We start from the raw sequence: 16,430 nt of genomic DNA on the forward strand, positions 1-16,430 counted from the left end.
CATGCTCACTGCTCACCTTTTGCCACCTTCACTGCCACTCCACTCACCAGCCCAGTATCCACCTGTCCAAGACCCCTATCTGGCATCTCACAATTGAAGTAGGCTCACCTGGGGGGATAACATCTGTGTATAGTGTGTGTATTACAGGGAGTTACATGACTACAATTCCCAGCATTCATTGTTCTATAACTCCAAACATCAGACCAGCGTTTCCTTCACCAAATACCCAAGGTTGTTACCTCCCAATTGAAGTGTACCCACCTGGAAGAAAAACATTTGTCAAATGTGTGTAACACAGGGACTGACATGACTACAACTCCCAGCAGGCACTGTTACTGTCACTCAAACCACCAGCACAGTGTCACCTTCTCCAAATCCCTTGTACTTCCCTGGAAGGATAACATAAGAATAGTTTCTGTAGTACAGGGACTGATATGACTGCCAAGGCCAGGAGGCACTGTTACTATCACTTTATTCAGCCAGCCCTGTGTTCTCTTCACCAAATACCCTTGTTTGTTTACTCCCAATTGTAGTGTACTCACCTTGGAGGGTAACTTATGAATAGTACATGTAGGACAGGGACTGACATGACTGCCAATGCCAGGAGGCCTTGTTACTATCACTCCACTCAGCCAGCCCTGTTACCTATTCACCAAATATCCAACTGTAGTTTACTCACCTGGGAGGATAACATATGATAGTGTGTGTAGTACAGGAGCTGATATGACTGCCAAGGCCAGAAGGCACTGTTACTCCCACTCCACTCAGCCAGCCCTGTGTCCTCTTCACCAAATACCCTTGTTTATTAACTCCCAATTGTAGTGTACTCACCTCGGAGGATAACCCTTGTTTAGTGTGTGTACTAGATAGAGTGACATGACTGCAACTCCCAGCAAGACCAGAGTCTGTAACTCCAACCACCAGCACAATGTTCTCCTCTCCAAAGACCCCTGTGTCTCAACTCTCTATTGACGTGCACTCACCTGGGAGGATAACATTGGTATAGTGCGTGTAGTACAGGGAGTTAGTTGACTGCAACTTCCAGGAGGGCCTGTTCCTGTAACTCCAAACACCAGCCTAGTGTACACTTGCCTCAATGCATCTGTTAATGATCTCTCAAATTAAGTTTACTCACCTGGGAGGTTACCAATTGTCAAGTGTTGGGAAGCGGAGGGAGGGACATGATTGCAAAGCCCAATGGGCCCTGTTTTGCTAACTGCAATCACCAGCCCAGTGTCCACTTCTCACAATGCCTATGTTAGTGAACTCTCAAATGACGTTTAGTCACCTAGGAGGTTTCCAATTGTCAGGTTTTGGGAAGTGGAGGGAGTGACATGACTGCAAAACCCAATGGGCCGTTTTTCACTAACTACAATCACCAACCCAGTGTCCACTTGTCACAATGCATTTATTAGTGAACTCTCAATTAAAGTTTACTCACCTGGAAGGATACCTACTCCCAGTGTTGGGAAGTAGTGAGAGTGACCTGACTGCAACTCCCAGGAGGCACTGTTCAAGTGACTCGAAACAGCAGAACAGTGGTCACTTGTCCAAAAACCCTTGCCTGCTAACTCTCAACTGAAGTTTACTCACCTGGGAGGGACCAAGATTCAGATCTTGCTCAACTCAGAGATGTGTCTGGCTACCTAGCTCCTTCTTGAACAGCTAACCCGAGATGAAACTATTGAGGACAGGAAGGACAGCTTACCCAGTGTGCAAAACAATGGTCTCAAAGGCTTCAAGATGCATCACCAGAATGGTACTGGCAGCAGACACATTCACACTGCATTAACCACACGATGACTCCAATCACATATACAACAAACTCCTGGGTCTCTCTGCGTGACAATCAACTAGTCCTGAAAATGGTCAAAGCCACATCCTACTGAACCACTGTTTTGCCTGCACTGGTGGCAAGATGTAATTCTCAGCCCATCATCCCAAGTGCTAATAACTTGCACAATTCAGCTGCTGCTTGACTTTAATGGAACATGCATGCTTCACAAATGTCAGGTCAATACAACCAATAGCATGGGTACCTGTCACAATAGAATAACCTGTAAATCAACTATGTACAAGGGCTTTGCAAAATGTCACTGTAAACCTTTGGAGGAAGATGTCACAATACAACCAGTAACATTGTATATTTCACATCAAAAGGTCGAGCTACCACTGGCCACACAGAGCCCACAGAAGAGACTGCCACTGCCCCTATGGATGGAGCCCTCAGTGAAGAAGACACTCCTGGACGTCTGGTAGAGGAGGACGGTTCAGGCCCATCTGGACAACCTGGTCAGAGCCCAACTATGAGTCTCAATGTGGTCACATCAACACCTCACAGCCTGGTTGCCTCCACATCACAGGCAGCCATTCGCTCTCCAACCTGGGTCCCTAGGACAACTATCATCTTGTGCCCACTCCCCCCCCCCCCCAGTCCAGGATCCTGAGTTGCAGCAACACACCTTGGACAATGATGGTCCTGGAACCAGTGGTAGGGGGCACCCTGTGGCAAGGGCACAGGGCAGTGGGGGAAGAGTGTGTGGGAGGGATGCTGTGGGCCAGCGGGGTGAGGCCACTGGGGATGCTCGTGGCCAAGACACCATCAGCCACGTTTTGGGGGTCTTTCCGGAGTCCCAAGGCATGATGGGTGTGGTACTTGCAGAACTCTGGGAGATCAAGCAGCTGCAGAGGGACATCTATAGGTATATGCGTGAACAGTGGGAGGCCCACAATACCAACATGGCCTCCCTAACAGGGGTATTGAGGGACATTAACACCACCCTTATTAGAGATCTTCCACAACAATCTACCCCTTCCTTTGGCAAAGCAACACCTGGCCCTTCATTGGTGCCATCACTGGAAGGCAGGCCCTGTCAGGGGAAGAACCTACCCCGTGCACTCTTGCCTCTGTAGCAGCAGGCCCCTCACCACCAAGCAAATGGGTACATCCAGCAAAGACTCCAGGAGGTGCAGATGGTAAGGCACTCACCACTGGCAGTAAGTGACCTCTTCCTAAAGAACCTCTTTTGTGTGCCACATATTTACTCTGTTGACTGTTCTCCAACCACCTTTTATTTCCTATGGGAGGAGTACACTGGATGCTGGACTTACAGCTGTGACATCTACTCCAGTGATTTCATCCTCTATGTCTAAACCCTTCACTGTTATTTTCAACCAAACCCCAATTCATTTTTAAAGCACATATTTTCAATAAAGCCACCTATCACAAATTCATTGTCTGCTTACTTTAGTTCGACATTTTCTATGTAGAGATGTAAAACTACGTGAAGCAAATATGTTACAGGTACAGTGTGCTGCTAAGCACACACAAACACATTGCTGCAAGTGTCTGGTCACACAAAACATTTTATTTCACTGTACAGCACACAGGCTGTCCATATGTCTGGACGGTCAGAGCGATGAATGGCTGACTCATATTGTGTCAAGCTACATATACCAAGGTACATCCCCCCAAGACCACGGAAGGAAGGGCCTTGTCAGACATAGTCCTGTAGAATAGGAATGGTGTTTCCAGCGTGTGCCTTATCACATACCAAACCAAAGTAATCCAACATCACATAAACCAAGGTACCGATAGAGGGCAGTATAACAGTCCCTGAGCACAGGTCCATCATAATGAAATGATTTTGCATCTGGTAGTGTGACACAAACATACGTCAGTGTTGTGGCACAGGCACTGTGGTCTGCAATGATGAAACACATCTACAGCTACATAAAGGTCATACAAGAAGAGCATTCAGCCTATGTGAAGGGTGAATTCCTTGCTTGCACTTAATGGCATCATATTTCATGGCCACATGATCACACACATGATGCAGTCGGCCCAAAACAACACAATAAACAAGTACAATGCACACTTCCTACTTTCCACCCAAACACTGTTGAAGCTGCCTTGGCACAGGTTTCATACACCCCAAATATGTGACCTACATTACCTGGAACAACCCATGTTCACTTCCTATGTCAGAACAGCATCAGATACCTGCCAATGTCACAACTCTGAAATGCCCACATGAGGATGTCATGGTGAAGGTACCTGTACACAGGTAAAACAAGAAGTATAGGTTTGAAACATTCCTATTACACAATTCATATGGCAAGCATCTGGAAAGCAAATTACATTGCAATTAAACTGACACAAACAATTTAGCTATCAAGGTAGGGATCCGTCAAAGGCTAACTCTTCAAGCGCCCTTTGGCTGAATAATGCAGAGTATTAGCTCTTCAGTTTTTGCCAAAACACTCTACTCCACACATTCTAACAACTACAGTTCTTTGTATAGTCACAGTGCTTACATCACATGACAGACTTACGCTCAAGAAACGTAGCTATTGATGAGATCTTCCCGTAAATCAGCTCCTTCCTCGTCACCACTGTCATCCTCACTTTGCATTTCAAGAGGCTCACCCGGTGGCACTGCAGGCTGCCCCTACAGTGGGATGTACAGGATATTCCTCCACAGGGCAAAGTTGTGGAGCATACAGCATGCCACAGTGGTCTGACACACTTTTCCGGGTGAGTAGAGGAGGGTTCCACCAGCCTAGTCCAGATACCTAAATCTGGCCTTCAAGAGCCCAGAAGCCTGCACCACTACACACCATGTTCTCCCATGGGTGTCATTGAAGCTGACTACCCATGGCGTGGTTGGATTCCTTATTGGTGTCAACAACCAAGGACGGTTTGCATATGCAGAGTCCCGAGTTAAGGAATGCGACATATGTGCAACATTGAGACACTCCTATCAGAATTGTGGCACCAGACATTGCACACAGACAAACACGACAGATGTGACTTACCAACCAGCGAGGCCCTCTCTGGGTACAGTTGTGACTTCTGCTGGAGGATAGTGCTGTTCTGCATAATGAATGAATCATGGACTGAACCCATATAACGGGCACAGTCCTGAGAAATGTATAGATCTGTCAAACATACACCTTGCACATTGATGGAATGGAGGTTCTTTCTGTTGCGGTATGCTTGTTCATTTGCATGCGGTGGGGCCAAGCCAACATGTGTGCCTTCAATAGCCCTCACCACATGTGGGCAGCATGCAAATCCATAAAAGTCAGTCTTCACATGGGCTAAATCCTCACGTCAGGAAAACTGGATGTAGCTGTCTAGGTGTTTCAACATTGGTGAGAGATCATTCTTCAAAACCAGACTCTATAGGTTGGAACATACAAGCTGACAGGGCCACTGTATGCTGGAAGGACCCTGTGGCTAGGAAGTGCAATAATGACATTACTTGTACAATGGTGGTATGCCGGTGGGGTAACTAATAGCTGGCTTCAGATCTGGCTCCAATTGATGTTATAAGTCTACTATTGTTTGCCGATTCAGACGTGCATAGTTTTCTCTGTGCTTAACCATCCTTTCCCTCCTCACAGGCTAGAATATGCCATGTGTGCCAGGTTTACTACTCAATCATGTGTCTGTAGGTGCAGTCTACGTCTGTAGGTGCAGTCAGTGTGGCATCACTGGGAGAGTCAATGTGCAGGTATTGGGTACAGTGCCATATGCTGAGTTCATTCACATTGTGTTGTGTGGGTTTTTGGGATCCTAGATCCTCTTTGTGTTGGATGCACATAACTAGGTGAGGAGGCATTAATGCCATCCACTGTCATCTATTTCGTCAAGATTGTTGTATATATCAGACACCATGTATGTGCATGCCAGCATAAGCTGAGGATGCATGTTACATGAGTCAGTTGTAAGTAATGTGAGCAATGTGTATGTTGACACAGAGATTTTTTCACACATATGCCCTGGCTAGACTGTTGTTTGGAAGGCATGCCATGCCTCTTTCTGCCCTTCAGGTTGCCACACACACCACAAGCAAGTTTGCTGTTGGCTGCATGATGTACTGTCATACATGGAAGTGATGAGAATGTAGTGTCATGTAGATTCTGCCTGCTCAGCCTGCAAGGACCAGGGGCTTTCACATGTATCTCCCAGTATGGGTCCTAGTCTAGGCTGGGTGGAGTCACTGTGGCTAAACAACTGTGGTACTATGCCCACTCCCTGTGCCCCAGTAAAATATTGTCATGTGGGCAATATGAGGCTTTGGTGTAATATCCTGCCCAGAATGCCTCATTCCTTTGATTAGATTAGAAATGGGTCCAGAGGAGAGTTACTGATCTATTCCACATGTGCATTTAGCATCATTGTCAATGTGTGTCTTTGACTCATGACAGGTCCCTTTCTCCCACGACCCTGTTGTCACCTTCACATAGGTCATGTTTGCTCTGTGCAGGCTTATTGCATAAATGACATTCCCACAGTGCAGACAATCTTGATTCCTGAGAGGCCATGATATGTGACTCAGTAGCTTAGTCACATAGGAGAAACTGGACGGTGCATGTCTTTGTTTGCCATCTCTGAACCCCACCCCATGAAGTGGCATGAGTCTTCATTTGTTAGGCCATATGTCCACACAAGGACAGGGTAGACACTTTCTGTGCCCACCATGGCAGTCCCTTCTTTGTTACCCATGTCTGATGTTTGAGTTTGTACTCTGGCAGTAGCCTGTAGGGACTGTATGCAGAGAGTCATTCTCACAGTGCAAGTGTGTTGGTCCATTAATGCCTAAGGAGTTTACCTTTCAGAAGCCACAGAGGTGTGGCGTGTCTCATAGTGGCTCACATCTCAGTCAGCTTTCTAGAGCATGTCCCACATGATGTCAGTAAGCTTGCTTAGTCATTGTAAGGCCTGAGCAGGGTGGTGGGTTGGGCTGCAGATTGGGAAATGTATGTCTGTAGTCATTGCCCTGTACTTATTGGCTTATATGTGTCACACTTGGGGAGTATTGGCACATAGGAACGTTCTAGCTTGATGTTACTGACGTATGTGATTCAACCATTTGTGATGAGACTTTTAAACATGATCTTTTGATTTGTCTTTTGCATCCATGCAGGGCAACGCCCATTAAAAGAAGGGAGTATGGAGAGCCATCATCAAGAAGGTGTGACCTTGGGGGGGGGGCACAGCCAGCGGAGCACCCACAGCAGAAAAAGGTGGGAGAACCTGAGATGCTGGGCCCGGAAGTTAGCCAAGGCCCAGCTGAGGCTGTCCTTCCAAAGTGGGCGGAGTGCCCGTTGGACCATGACCACCCTAATAGCCTTCATTCTGGCAGTGTCCTGTCCCGTGCTTGATGGGCATTTGCAGAGCAGCCACAAGGGGATGAGTACAGGGCATCTTCCTGCCTGTCCCATTGCCAAGTGATTTATGTTCTGACAGCTCCCCCTGACGGCTAGGGATGAGCCACGTGTCGCACAGTGGATGAGTGATTGTTTGTGTAGCCACGTCATGTGTTGTATACTGATGTGCCTTGCCTATTGTCCCAGGGACCTGGGACACAACTGGGTGGAATCCACAAACCCCTCGCTCTGCAGGTACAATATATGGCTGTGTACATTGATTAATCAAGTACTGTTTGTTGTTATAGTGTGTGTAATGTGTATGCAACAGACCACTACTCCTAAATGTTCCAGGCCAAAGGTAAGTACGTGATGGACAACTGTCCTCTGCAGTGTTTCTGGGTAAAGGTGTATGTAGGCATCTTCCACCCAGAAGCTAGTTGTCTTCAGCATATGATGGCTGCTGGTGCCTCACTGCGGTCTGTAATGTGCAGGTGTCCAGCATACATGTGACAGGACTTATATTGTTCTTTGGATGTAGCTATAGATCACTAATTTCCCTTGGTAAGTGGGTAATGTCCATTGACATGATGAATGTGTAGTTACTGTTGCCACCATTCCTTGTGCCTACCTGTCAGCATATGTCTCTTTCTCTGCAGTAAACATTTGTGAGCTGCAGTTTCATGCATGGTCTACCTTTGTTGATGGGATGATGTCTGTGTTCCCTGGCATATATGCACATGGCACACAGTTTGAGGAATAGGACATTTACAGTGGGGCAGTATTTCATGTTATGCCACATATAGGAGTGTGTCACCATTGTTTATTGGCTGGCACATACTCTCACCCGTCATAGAATGACATTTGGCATGTACAAGTGCAGTATCAATGAGGGACATGACAGGTGGGCCTAGAGTTAAGAGCCACAATGTGTATATCTCTGCCCTTGATGTGGCATCAGGTGGAAAAGTGCACTGCGCATGTGTAATGGGTAAGGTGAGTGTCCTGACTTTCAGTTATGTAGTAATCACATGTATTTGGTACAGGCATTCATCCCCAGACAGACATGTGGGTTTGCATTGCCAAAATGTGGAGAGTGATGTAGCTTCCAATTGGGCAATATGTTAAGGGCCTTCAACAAGTACTTGCAAATCGTAGGGCCTCTCCAACATTCAAGAGACTAATGGCTTCTGCTGATGGACTCTGAGTATGTCATAGTAAGGGGTGCCAGACATAAGTGGTGATTATCCTGGGGCTTGCTGATTCATAGTGTTGCAAATTTTGGAGGCATCTCTCAGTGACATATGGCACATGTCTACAGTATCCATTTCCATGCCACGTGTCATTTATCTGAGCAACATCAATACCATCTTCATGATGCTATTGGGAAAAATGTCAGTTGGTGAAGTGTACATCGTTGATATGTTTCAGTTGTTACATGGGTATTTCTATGTCACCTTCTCCAAGATATTGTACTATTGTCATCAACATTTCATGATTTTGGCTCATCAGTTGTCATTGCATGTGACAAATAGATGTGTGCATGACCTTGTGTGTGATCTGTGGAAATGCACTTTGCATTGGCATACTATTGTATGCTAACAAGTGAATGTGGTTTGCTCCATGGGGCAAAGCTTGGAGGCTGATGGTGTCTCCTAATGGTTGTATGGTCATTATGATTGCACAACTTCTGCCATGCAAATGTAGTTGTCTGTGATCGTGATTTTCCTGTCGGCAACTATTGACAGTTCACATGGCATGCATGCATATGGTATGGCACATGTATAGGCCACTTAGGTGGAGTTTGGTGTTGGGGCCTACTTGACATCCTGATACTGTATGCTAATCACAGCTGTTGTTCAAGTGTGATCATGTGTAATCATGGACATGTGATGACCGTATTTCTCTTTGTATTTGCAGCACCAGCACCAGCACCAGCAAGCGAAGGAGGTGGGGCACAGCCGAGTGGGGAAGCATCTGGCCACGGGACCTCGGGTCATGAAACCACTGACACAGAGGGATCCAATGGCCTGGAGGTGAGGGGAGTTCCATAGGGGGAGAGTGCAACATCAACATAATCAATGGATTCTTCCTCCACTAGACATTCTCTAATGGTGGCAGACTCATCGGTGCATCACCTTGTCCGCTACCCCCGTTCTATCAGTGCCTTCCCTGTTGCTCCCCACCAAGTAGGCTGTGCCCGCTCACCCAAGAGAGTGGGCGTCTCCTCTGCAGCAGGCACCTCCACCCCAGCCCCTGCTACCCCTGCTGCCCTCAATGAGAAGGCTATTGACCTCCTGAGAAGTACCTCAGTGGATCAGACAGCTATTGTGAATGCCATCCAGGGATTGGCAACTCAGCTGCAACAGACCAATCCATTCCTGGAAGGCATTCATGGTGCAATGTCTGGCCTACAGAGATCTTTTCAGGCTCTGGCCTCCACACTGATGGCAGTCAGTCACCCTTGACCTTCTGTCCCTCCTCCACCTCCCTCCTCCCTCTCCAAATCCCCCCTTCCCCTACCTGCCAAAGCACACAGCCAGATCTGCATGCATCCACATCAACACACAAGAGCAGCACACACAAACACCAAAAAATACACACCATGACGGCAGCAAACAACAGCCACCCACAGACAGTCACAACTTCCCTCGACACCCACACCACCCAAGCATCACACACACAACATCCAGCATACCCACAGGCACCATGCCAGCTGTCAATGGCACACCCACCACACCCATCATACCCGCAGACACCACCCCAGAAGACATCGACCACAAGCACCACACCTGCAGACACCACCACTACAGACACACAGACATCCACCACATCCAGTATACCCACAGTCAACACCCCAGCAAACACACACATCCACCACTCCATCCCCCAGCACCTCCACCTCCACCTCCTAGACCCCCAAAACACACAAACACATTCACTCACCCACGCAACAGATAACCACCAAACACAAGCATACCTCACAGATGTATGCACCCACGACATCCACACCAACACAGCAGACAACCACTCTCTTGACCTCCAAATCCCGACCCCTTCTACTGGCCGTCCCTAAGAAAGTTTTTTGTTTGGCCTTGACCTTTCCCCTGTTTCCTCCACCCCTGTCCCAAACCCAAGCCCACCCACCTCCCATCCCCTCACTTCCACCTCCAAGGGCTCCCATGCCCCCTGCAAGCACCCATACCTCTCCCCCCAGAAGAAACTCACCCCTCTCAAGAAGAAGAGCACCCCTCCCAAATCCAACTCTCCCCTCAAGGATGATCCCTGAGGTGCCTGCCTGCCCCATTGATACCCCTTCCTGTGGAGGTTCCCTGGCAGTTGGGAGTCACATTTTGGCACAACATTGTGCTGTTGTTGGAATTTAATTGAACTGGCCAGTGGCCTTGTACTTTGAACTTGATTGCGTTAATAAACCCAAACAGTTATTTTTTTGGGTATACACTTGTTCTGCTATTCTTTTTCTAACTTTGTGTTGTTCCTGAGTAACTTGTGTTGTATGCCTACAGTTGTGTGTTTCAGCCTGCTTGCTTATCCTTACTGTTGTTGCAGTATCTGACTTTGTGGGTAGTACTGGTGTCCCCCAAGACAAAGGTATATGTTGACTGTATGGATATGTGGGTGTAAATACAATGGTGGCGCCAGGGCTTTGTGTAATGTTTGTTATGGTGAGTATTCATCATCACACGCTTTATTCGGTCACATTTAACCATCAAAGCAATAAAAATCACAACAGATCAAATAACAATATGTGCATAATAAATACAGGAATAAAAAAGTTTGAGTAGAAGGACCAATAGTCATACAGATAAAATAAAAACATATATACTAAAAATCCTTAACATACTTCTCACAGGAAACTAACTAGCGACCTATCTAATAGGGAGGGACTATGGTGAGTATTTCATCTTGTATTGTCCAATGTGAGCATGTATGGTGTTAGACTTGTCCCCTGATAAGGGTTAGTGATTCATCTAACGTGAGTCAACTCGAGTTTTGTTTGTGCAGACATGGAGTGTGTTCAATTGTGCTACCTTTGTATGGATTTGACTATGCATGTGTCCATTTAGCTGTGAGTCCCTTGCAGAGGATTCCTGTAGATGTATGTTTCATGCAGTTGGAGTTGTATGTGCTTTCTTGACTTGTACTACTACCTTGTGCAGATGGGCATGTCATTTGGATCTAAATACATTTGGGTCTAATATTGTTTGTCCCTGTGAAACAAAGCGGCAATTTCCTGTGCAAATGTTGTTTAATGGGCATGTGCAAAGTGATAAGTCTCCTAGTGCAGCCACCTTCCCTGAGTGCTCCTGATGCCCCCACCCCTGTTGTGCGGGTATTGTTAGCACAGTGATCTTTGTATATTTGTCTCTCTGTCTATTGTGCATGCCATTGTCCTTCCATTGTGCTGTGATGTGGGTGATATGTGCGTCCATTGAAGGGCTCTTTAATGGTAGTGATGTTTGTGTTCCATGCCACATCCATACATATGTGTGGTGTATGTGACAACAGTCCATGGCCTGGGAGGAATGTGGATATGAGTTGTATTTGTTTAGGTGATGTTGGTGGTGTGTGAGACCATGTTGTGTAGACTTTACTATCTCCGTGCCTGAGGTGTGTGGCTGTGTGTTTTTGTGTAGTGTTGCAGTGCAGTGTGAGCCCAAAGGGGTCGTATTGTGACTGTGAATGTGTCCATATGATTTCGACTGTGTACATGATGAGACATGTACCTTGTTCCTGTAGCGTGACCCCCCATATGATGTGGATGACGGCACAATGATCTGCTGTTACGGTTAATGACGCAGGTAGGTGTGTGTACTTACGGTCAGTTGTGCCCACCACTGTGACATTGGCAGTGTGCAACCTTGTAATGTGTCCGGTGGCAACACAGGCTCTGGCTGCCTGTTTGTGCTGCCTCGTGACTGCGGTGGTCTGTGCTGCCTGGCAGAGCCGGCGGGACGGCGGCTGTGTTTGCTCCATAAGTCAGCATGACTCATATTATGGTTGTCTGACAGCCAACTCAATTGCGATCGGACCGCTGCCATGGCAGTCGACAGACCTCCAGACTCGTAATGAGGCCCTTCGTCTTTTTGTTGCTACACTCATTGGTATCGTATAGTAGTGTATATTTTATGGAAATAACAGTTTTTTAAATAAACATTCTTTAGTACTAATGCTACAACTAATACATAGCCAAAAAATCAAAAACACCATTCAATGCTAAGATAAAAAGTCATGTACCATTAATGTGAAAGATGACCTTCCATTTGCTAAAAGGTGTAATAAAACAGTCTGAAGGTCATTGTACACTGACAGCACAAGATAATAAAACCATGAACTATGGGGTCCAGATAACTTAATCTACGAAAAGTTCTGAAGCATTGGGTTCACCTACCTGAGCTATTTATGTTGGTTTTATGTGGTGCCATGCAGAGTCTCGGGAGCTGCAAGCAGTTTAGAGAGAAGGCTACATGCAGCTTGACACCCCACACCTCGCAAATTGCATTTGAAATGTGTTTATTTTATTTACCTCTCACATCACATTCTCCCTCTGGATGTCTCTGAACCTCAGCCTGTTCTGCAGCAGGAAGCAAGCACCAAAATGATATCCATCAGTGATGTCTAGCACTTGCAAAACTCCTACTGTGCGCTCTACAGCCCCACTCTGTGGAATTCTGCTTATTGGCTCTTCTGACTGAAAGCACCCACACTCACCATCCAATCAGTTGAATGCCTCCAGGAATATTCTAGATGACTGTGAATATGAGTGCTTATTAAATCCTTCTCATTCCTATGTGGCTTCCAGGAACAAATACCCTATAATGGGGAACTTCCATAACCGAGGAACAGAATAACAAGCATGGCTTTCATAGTCAATTGGACAACCTACTTTATTGCTAGCATTTTCCTTTTTACCAGTACACTGTCAACATCCATAACATATCAGACCTCCTGCCTAATTATTAAGGAAGGAGTGACTCTTCTTAAACTCTTCCTGCTAATATTTCCCATATAAAATAGGCTTCTAACAATGGTTTGGACCTAGACAACTGGTATTCCTATGAAGATTGCATGGAGCACACCCAATAAGAGCAGATTAATTTGTTTAAGCATCACATGGTGACCTGTAAAAAGTAGTTCTGCTCTTTCCGGCCAATACCTGGGTTAACATTTCTTTAGCTATGTGATAAACAAGCCTTCCTTTATCCGAGGGCATTCTGAAGGACCAACCGCAATTTACAACAAACATCTGCAGCAGTGAAACCACTGCTGTCTTTTCCATATAACTGACAGTGTAGGCCTGAGCACATCCAGTGCTTAATTTGAGTAGGTGATTTTCGGTGCTCAGCACCTGCACTTAATTGTCAACCCAGGTGCTTATGATAGCCTGCACATTGTGGCGCTCTTTGTCTAATACACAGACGAGCACAACAACAGTTGGTTTAAAATTCAGTTTACCTTAAAATGGCTACTACCTGCTTTCCAAGCCATTCCAAACGTTGGGGTCCTGGACTAGTCGGAATTGTCACACTTGCAGGGTTTCATGGTTAGTAGTTGTGTTGGTTCTGTCAAAGGTGGAGCTTGACATGAGCAATTGGCTGGTGCAAGCTGAAGTGACCGCCTAACCATGGCCCTGGCATTAATTTTTCATAAATTAAGCACAGAGCGCATCAGATAATAAGACCAACACTTTAAGAATCCTGACAATTCCTTTGTTTAGCTTCTGTGCAAGGACACCAATGCACACTATGTCCTTTTGCCTATTACTTGATGGGTGGCACGGCTCAGTTGCTAGAGATTTCTAATCTATGCAACAAGTAAGGCTTTTTCAATAGTTAACTTATCTGTTGTACAGCCTGCACCAATAAAACCTCAGTTTGGTCCATGTATTATGCCTGGTCAAAATTTGCATGACCATTCAGATAAGAAAACTTATCATGTAAATGAGGTGCATTTTTTGCAAAGTGATTTATATTGAAAACATCTGGACTACTTTTCCCATTCCATCTTGGCTGCTTAAGAGAAGAACATGATCATGTATCTTTCCTTCGTTCCTCTTGGACCAGTGTGTGTTGCCCATCCACTTCTTTCCAGGCCCCTGATATGTGATGGAACTGGAAGGGGACCGCCCTCAATAAGCCAAGAAAGAGTTGGCTTAATCTAGCCCATCCTCTCCCCACAGGCCCTTTTTGGTCGTGTCCCAACCGCTCACTCACTTCAGACTGACACACAGCTGGGGTGAGAAGTAGAAATAGGGGCATGACTAACAATACCCTGGTGTTAGGGATCATGAGAACACGGTTTGGGCAGTGGAATGTAGTGAAATATGTTGACTAATGTAACTTTTTCAGGTAAGATCCTGGGAACTTTATTTTATGTACTGTGTTGCATAATAATGTCTGCTAGTTTTTTGAAGCTATATGAATTGCCAGTGATAATGGTTTTGATCTGAGATATAGCTGCATATGATTCTTATGCCCAGTGCTGTTATAGGGCCCTTAACAGACTTGTGTGACATAGAATACCAGACGAATATCACAAAATGCTACCAGGTGTATCTAGGTGCAATAATTGTTATCTAACTAAAATTGGCAATGTACGTATGGCCTTTTAGCTGGACAGGTCTCTGAATCGCATGACTTTAGCAGGGCAGGGCCTGGATCGTGCACTGTTTTGATGCATGTCACTGATGTGTTCACAGTATACTAGATAACATGTTTTAAATGTGTTGTAATAATTTGAAAAGAGCTACAGGAATTAAAATGCAAAGATTTCTGAATGTATTTATGCTTATTTATTAGGGACTCTGCGAAGCTTGCTGGCTGCTTCAGAGTAGCTAGGGATAACGAAGATAGCGGAAGGGTCGAGTGGAAGATACTAAGCAAGATAAAAGCAGGTAAAGTTGCAAGATACCGGATGGTTTAGTTTGAGATCCTGTTGTCTAAGCGCAGGGTGTGTAGTAGTGACATCTGCAAATTTCAAAAGATACATTAGCAAGTTGATGCTAGATCTACTGGCTTCGTCAATATTTATTTTAAAGTGTGTCTTTATTATCTATTCCAGGTGATTTTAGGGTGCTTCCTAGCAAGATACTCAATAAAAATGAATTGACACGAGTCTCAAGGAATTGTTTTTTTTCTTAGGAGCCAGGAAAGTTCAATTCTTCTATGATCACCGAGTAAACCTCACATCGACTTCCCAGTAGAAGGTTTTAAGCAAGGGTTGACTAAACAAGCACTGGCAAAGCCAGTAGGTCTTTTTGGTTTTGCCAGTGCTGCTCAGCATCGTCAAAAAGAAAAAATGGTTTGCCGATCCTGAGTAGCAAAAAAAAAGCACTTCCGTGAAAAAACTCCAGGGGAAAGACATATCATTAATTCAGCTGGGCCAGTGCATATTGTGGCTCAGTCTTGCCTAAATTTCCATTTGAACTTCCGCTAGATGAAAGTTTTGATTTTGATTGCCGGTAGGGCCCACTCATCCTTTCATCTGTCTGAATATCATGTGTTTCAGGAGATGGCCAGTGTGGCCTTGTAACTCAGTTGCTGACTTTGGAACCGGGAGACCACGACTCACATCCCGCCGGTTGTCCACTGTGCCTAATAATAATTTATGATCTTGGAAAGATGCTTTATTTGTCTCTCCCTCAGTGTTAAAAATGTACCTGTCAAAATTTGGAGTGCCTAAAAAAACAGAATGAACACCATTATCAATTGTCATGCAAATAATCTCTTTTTTTGTTCAAACTAGATATGAATGGGTAATATCCACATCATAAGGTTGTACTGTGGAATACTTCTTCCTCATTGTAGGTATTATCCTCCTACACTTGTGCTTGCAGCACATTTATTTAAATGACTTGTAGAGTGAAGTTATTTTATAATACTGGTACATCTTAGGAAGGTCGTTGTAGAAACCCTTCACCCCATGCCACAGCCCGATGCATGTTAACGCAAGAGCAATATCAATGGCAGATTATATTTGTCTTGTCTTCCTTAGAGATAGCTTTGCACTCATTGTGGCCCAGTACAAGTTAGGTGGTTTTGTGCTCTGTTCCCCTGTCCCCTGGGGTTCCCTATGTCAGAGGCAAACATAAGATCCACCACACAAGAAAAAGATAATGGGTGGTACATCTTTCTCTATTCAAGCAGCCAAACTCTGGAATTTATTACTCCCAAATATCTGATCCACGGCTAACTATCTTATCTTCAGGAGACTACTCAAGGGTTGGCTCTTTCCTACATACCCACCATACT

The 16,430-nt window shown here is 45.5% G+C and overlaps 1 protein-coding gene across 10 annotated transcripts in view; it reads left to right on the plus strand.

The window, feature by feature from the left end:
- The window catches only part of BDKRB2 (bradykinin receptor B2), a 441,339-nt gene that overhangs the window by 196,705 nt on the left and 228,204 nt on the right, over nucleotides 1-16,430 (plus strand). For 6 of the 10 annotated variants that reach the window (XM_069208264.1, XM_069208265.1, XM_069208257.1 and 3 more), the window contains one exon: nucleotides 14,979-15,073. The gene's annotated coding sequence lies outside the window, so the exon portion shown is untranslated. Of the gene's footprint in view, nucleotides 1-9,078; nucleotides 9,195-14,978; nucleotides 15,074-16,430 lie in introns of all 10 variants that reach the window. The other 4 variants (XM_069208259.1, XM_069208262.1, XM_069208258.1 and 1 more) reach the window with 2 other exon arrangements.

Source organism: Pleurodeles waltl, chromosome 9, assembly GCF_031143425.1.
Source record: "Pleurodeles waltl isolate 20211129_DDA chromosome 9, aPleWal1.hap1.20221129, whole genome shotgun sequence".
Classification (NCBI taxonomy): Eukaryota; Metazoa; Chordata; class Amphibia; order Caudata; family Salamandridae; genus Pleurodeles; species Pleurodeles waltl.